At 32.0% G+C, this 6,272-nt stretch overlaps 1 pseudogene; it reads left to right on the top strand.

Moving 5' to 3' along the window:
• The first annotated feature begins 386 nt into the window (after window positions 1-386).
• LOC132939106 (deformed epidermal autoregulatory factor 1-like) lies at window positions 387-5,243 on the top strand (annotated as a pseudogene).
• Window positions 5,244-6,272: the final 1,029 nt, after the last annotated feature.

Raw genomic sequence — 6,272 nt, forward strand, 5'->3', positions numbered from 1 at the left:
CCACGATTTGTATTTTTAGATGAAATATTGAAACTAACGCAGTAAACGTTTTTTTTTTATAATATTATAATAGGTATTTTAATATTTATTTTTAAGGGGTAAATAACGACAACTACGACTACAATTTTTCGGGGGGAACTGATAAGCTGCAGCTGTCCTTTATTATTGTCGTAGCAAGGTGTATTGATACACCTTGTGTCGTAGATAGTATTTGATAATATGTAGATACTAGATAGTGCGACGGATACATCGATAATCAGCTGTGCACGGATCGTCGAGCGGAGTCGTCGCGACTCGCGGGTGTTTCTTATCAACCTCGGTGGCTCGGCGTTCGGTTTTGCACGCGCGTAGTACGTGGTACGTGTTCTACGAACCGGACGTGAAAAAACGAACGACTATTCGTCACCGACATTGGCAGTAAAACGACAAATATCACGCGACTATTATCTTGCGTTGTCACAGATCGAGAAAATATATTTTATTATAATATTACGTGCGTGATCGACAGCGGCGGCGGTTACGCTTTCGACCAACAACAACAGCACCGTCGGCACCACCAGCACCAGCAGCAGCAGCAACAACAACAACTTCGACAGCAAGCGGCCACGGTGGACGAACGTGACGGCAGTGGTGGTCGGCAGCGTCATTCGGAAAAGTTCGCCGAGGTACGGGGGCCACCGAAGTCGTAGTCGTCGCCGCCGCCGTCGTCTCAAGTACAAGTGTCCTCCAATTCCATACGCGCTGGGCAGCTCATTAACGTGTCAGGCGCTGGCACGTTAAACGTTATTACCGCCGACTCGTTGCAGGTATGTGATAGACAACGTTGACGGGCTCTGACGTACCACCGACAACGTTTTGTATTTCTTATAATTTTTATGCCGTCACGACGCGATTGTTGTATATTATAATATTTTCTCCTTTTTTTTCCCGTTAGGTAGGTAATTATTATTTATCGTTAAAAGGTTTAGTTCAAGGGCGCCCACGGGAAGGTGGCCAATTGGTCCGTTGCAAAACATAATATTACATAAATATGTTTTGTCCATTGGATTTTAATATTGCTACGAGTGGGATTTTATCCTGCGGATGCTCTTTGGTTTAGACATCCATTCCAAACACGTATTAAGATATTCAGCGGCGGCGTCGACTTACATTATGTGCGAGACAACCAACAATTGTTTGACCTACCCACCATTTATTGATATTAAAGACCCCCTCTTTCATATTATAATAGATATATTACAGTTTTATTATTAAACAGATTAAAGCTGATGTACCCAACTTCTTTTGCTAACACATTTAAGCAATAAAATCTACTTCAAGTACCTACTTTCACTTTAACGTAGATCACCCACGACTTACCTACCTATTATCAAAAAAACTACAAGTCTTTGGACTCACAGAACTATGCGCTGATAATAATTTTTCACTTGGACCATAATCTATCACTAAACAGTTTTTAGGTATTTATTACTGCACGGGTTTTCAATTGCATTAAGAGTATTCAACATTCATAAGTTTTGAGAATATTTTGTAATATTATGTACTGTTGTGTACTAGTGTAGTTAGTAATACCGTCGAGACACAGTATAATTTTTGGAACCTTTTTCTAGGGTTAACATATGTATTTGACAAAGAAAAACATTTTTTTAATTATAAAATTATTAATCTGTGGCTGATGTGTTCTCCATCGGCAGATTAGTCAGAGTTGTTTGGTACTTAGGCAAACTATTTTAACCAAAAGTATTTAATATAATACAAACATAAAATATTGAAGTCTCATTCCAGGACAATTCGCTGTCTCAAATACATTATGGGGACACCGGGATGCCATACTGAAAACTAGTACTCCGGACAAACCGTGACGTATGGCAACCTGACAGTATTTCCTATCGACCAATTGATAAAATCACAGATTGTTATATGAATATAATCTGTGTTAAAATTACTTTTTTTATTATCACATTATTATAGATGAACTTAATAGGGGATTATTACCTTTAAAGTTTAGGCACCAGCAGTGTTGGATAGGCTAAGTATCAAGCCACAAAGTTTTAGAACTTTTACTAGCCAAAACCTGTTAAATTGGGTTAAAATAAGTAAGTTATATACAAGATCTACCAAAATATAGTCTGGCCCAGTGGCGTAAACTCGGCAACTTGCTAGATCTATCTGAGCTTGGGAACCTGTCTAAATTTAGGCAATTTATCATAATAATATACATGTACATGTTATAAACTTATAAATATATTAAATATTTTTTTTATCTTTGCTGTTATAGTGATTGATGTAGTGTAAAATTGTATTAACCATGACTTAAGTTATTGAACTTGTATTTTTGATTTCAGCTTTCGGAATCAAATGATTTCAAACCTCTCTTGTGCGTGGATAACAGTTGTTTAAATTGTGATACACACACTCAAGTTGATGGTGATACCTGGCAAACTGTAGTTCGAGCCAAAGTAATTTAAATTTTAAAACTCCTTGGTATTCACTACTGAACATTTACTAATACAATTTAATCTATTAAGGATGTCACTTTCAAAACTGCTCATATTGTACTTGGACCAGATAACTCGACCACTAATAATGTTCACAAAGAAGAGACTGATCAAGGTGTATCATCCTCAAATACAGCACCTTGTTATTCATATGCCGAAGCTGCCAAGTTGTCAGTATTACCCGTACGATGCAAAGTAAGGATATATTTTAATATACCTATTACCTACATACTAGAGTTATTGTCTTAATTTTTCATCATGTCTTATGTCTGTAGACCACCAACGCAGAGCTACATAAAAAAAATTTGGTTCTGGCTGCCGAGGCAAATGTATTAATTTTGGAAACCAATGGTACACACCTAGTGAGTTTGAAACCCTTTCTGGGAGGGCTTCTAGTAAGGACTGGAAAAAAAGTATACAATTTGGTGGCCGTAGTTTGCAAACATTAGTATACGATGGAGTTTTATTACCACATGCTATGAGTTGTACATGTGCAGTCTGTTGTGATGACAAAGCTGCTGTAAGTATAATATTATTCTAGATCATTGGTATTTTTCGTAAGATGTTTATGATGGTTGTATATGTTGTTTTAGACTGGCCCCATACAACTGTTTACTCCATACAAACAAATATGTACCAAAAAACATTCGTCTAGTCATTCAAAAAAGAAAAAAATTTAAGATTGTATGAATGATGAAGATAGTTGTGATAGCAGTATAGGTATATCATTAGACAATGTTGATATCGATATAAAAGATAAAGAATCCATACTTCAACAGACGGGTGATATTTCTCAAGCTGAAATTGTTCAATTAAATGATTCAATAGAAGATATGTTTAAAAAGTTAGAAAATGTAAGTTTTTTTCAATTATATTTCAATTAACTCGTGATTAGGGGGAACAGATTATAATTTAAATAAATATTCTTATCGAGAAAAATAAAATAAATATAATATTTCTTTTAAATGTGTACAAAAAACATAATTGTATGGGGCTATTAAAATTTCACAGTTATCATACTTATAACTTTCTGGATTCATTTTATTAGTTATAAATTAAAAATTACTAAAAACTAAAAAAAAAAATACAATCATAATTCAAATGTAAAGAAAAATGTGTATGTAAATGTTTTTTATTTTTTGTTCTTTCATTCTTATTATAGAGGTCAAGTTATCTTTCTCTTCTAGGCATTAAATTACCTAATAAATTAAGAGAAAATCTATATATATATAAATGAATTGCTGTTCGTTAGTCTCGCTAAAACTCAAGAACGGCCGGACCGATTTGAATGAATTTTTTGTATGCGTTTGGGTGACACCTTGAATGGTTTAGATTCTTAAATCATCCCCATAGGTTCACCAGGGGATGTGCTCAAACGGGGATTTAGAGATTTGCGGTGGAAATTTTTGCTTATAAATGGTTGCCATGGGTTTTAAAGCTATTAAAACAATAATTATTGATTGCCGTGAAATCAGTTATTCATTCAATGCATTTAATTTTTTTGTACGCTGTGTTTTGATTTTATATGTATCAGTGGTTAATCCACAGTAGGTGGAATTAAGTAAAAATGACAAACTTGGTATAACTTTGATACTTTAGAGTTAAATCATACACTTACAGCACGGGGTCCGCGATCTACCGCAGGTAGATCGCCTACCTAATAATATACTACTACGAATAAGAATTTTTATTCCGGGCAACAAAAAGTTAAGATGAATCTAGAACATCATACACCTAATATTAAATAAGTCATTGAAGAAAGTTTGAGTCATATACAGTTTGTACATTTAACGGGTACAGAGTGCACGGGATCAGCTAGTATCTGTTAAAATCTTAAAATTGTTTACCCTATGAAAATTATGGTTTTATAAATGTATGTATGTATATTTTTTTAGTGCTTTTATTGAATTAGTAAAACATTTAAACTTTTCTTATAAAAGTCTGTTCCTTACTAAATCAATTATATATAAATGTAATGTAGAATTAGTATCATTAATATTTATATTTCATTCGGAATTAAGATGTCATCGAGAATGATTAAAATGGTTCACCATTTTCGTAACTCTATGCGTGTTGCTAAGTACAAATGGAATACGGAAAAACAGGAGTTGTTAGCAGAACTTAAGAGGGCCAATGAGAATTCTATAGAAAATAGGTAATTATTAATTTATAATATTTGTCACGTCTTTGATTTTAATCTGGTGTTAATTTATTTCTCATAGGAATGATTTTGACGTGGAGACAGTTTCAAGTTTTGCGGCAGGATTACAGCCAAATAATGATGTTATACCAGATGTTAAAAAGGTAGAACACACATACTTGGTTGTATATTATTCTTTGCAATACAATTTTTTTTTTCTGTAGTGTGCCAACTGCAATAGAAATACATTTACAAAATATTCATTATGTCGTCGCACATCATATTGCTCTACGTTTTGTCAAAGTAAAGACTGGAACAATCATCAAGTAAAATGTCACAACTTGCAGGGGAACATTATGTGCATTGTACAAACTCAAGAATGAATCATAGTTTAGATTAGTATTTTTAACCTCTATCATAGAGTGGAATATTTGTTAAAGATAAGTGAATGTTATGGTTTCTCAACAAAAAGTGTTTTAAGTTACAGATGTATTCATTTTTTTATTTGAAAACTGATGTAAATACAATATCAAGTGGAATGATTATTACATAAACATTATTTTATAATCAACGACTGATAATATAATTTCAAATATAACATACTTTATTTGAAAATATGAAGATATCCCTATAATAATTGTTTTCATAATTTTCAAATAAATAATTGTTATAGAACAAAAAAAAAAACCTCAGTAATATGTCAACAATAACTTGGTAAGAAAATTTGATATAAAAAACTATTCTGAGGTTAAGAGAATACCCATCAGTAGCCAGGATTATTTTTAGGAGGGTACTTTTAAATTTAAATATAACTTGTTGGGGTTCACACACTTTCCATTGTAGTCGTCATTCGTCACAATAATTTTATCAAATATGAATCATATTTTTCATATTTGAACCACTTTGTAGATTTATTTTTTGCATAAATATGGATGAGCTATGAAGGGGTTACAACGCTAAAAATACGTGGCTATTTCATTGATTTCTTTAGTTGCTTAACAGTGAAGACTCTGTTACAGACAGAAAACTATATGAGATTCTCCTAGACTTAAGTTTTATTAGTAAAGCAATTTTTCATAGAATGCAATCATTCAATAAAACAGTAATACCAATTTAATATCATTAAAGTCAGTAAAGTTTATCAATGGATGCCCAAGAGAAAAATATAACTAAATAGGCACTCAAAAACAAATTATTTAAACTATGTGCATATATATTATAAGGTTTACACTTACAATTTAAATTTTTACATTAATATAATTTACAAGATAAAAGTATTTTGGGGAATTTCAATATTTTTGATATTATGAACATTAATATTAGGTAATATTTTATATGTATAGTGGCGGATATATTTCTATACCTTAATAATATAGTATTTTATATATATTTATTCTGAGACCATAAATATAAAATGTTTTAAAATAAGAAATATATAATTTCAATAGGTGATTGAGTCCTATTCACGTGTTCGACGTCTATGAACGCTAGGTACAAATCAAACCTTGTCCCCAACTTTCAAACCAAAATAATTTTTTCTAACTGGTAAACTATTTATATTTTATTTCAATAACAACAATAGGTAGGTTTATTATTCCTATAACCTACCATATTATATTAAATTTAGTTTAATA

This window comes from Metopolophium dirhodum, chromosome 1, assembly GCF_019925205.1.
Source record: "Metopolophium dirhodum isolate CAU chromosome 1, ASM1992520v1, whole genome shotgun sequence".
NCBI classification, from domain to species: domain Eukaryota; kingdom Metazoa; phylum Arthropoda; class Insecta; order Hemiptera; family Aphididae; genus Metopolophium; species Metopolophium dirhodum.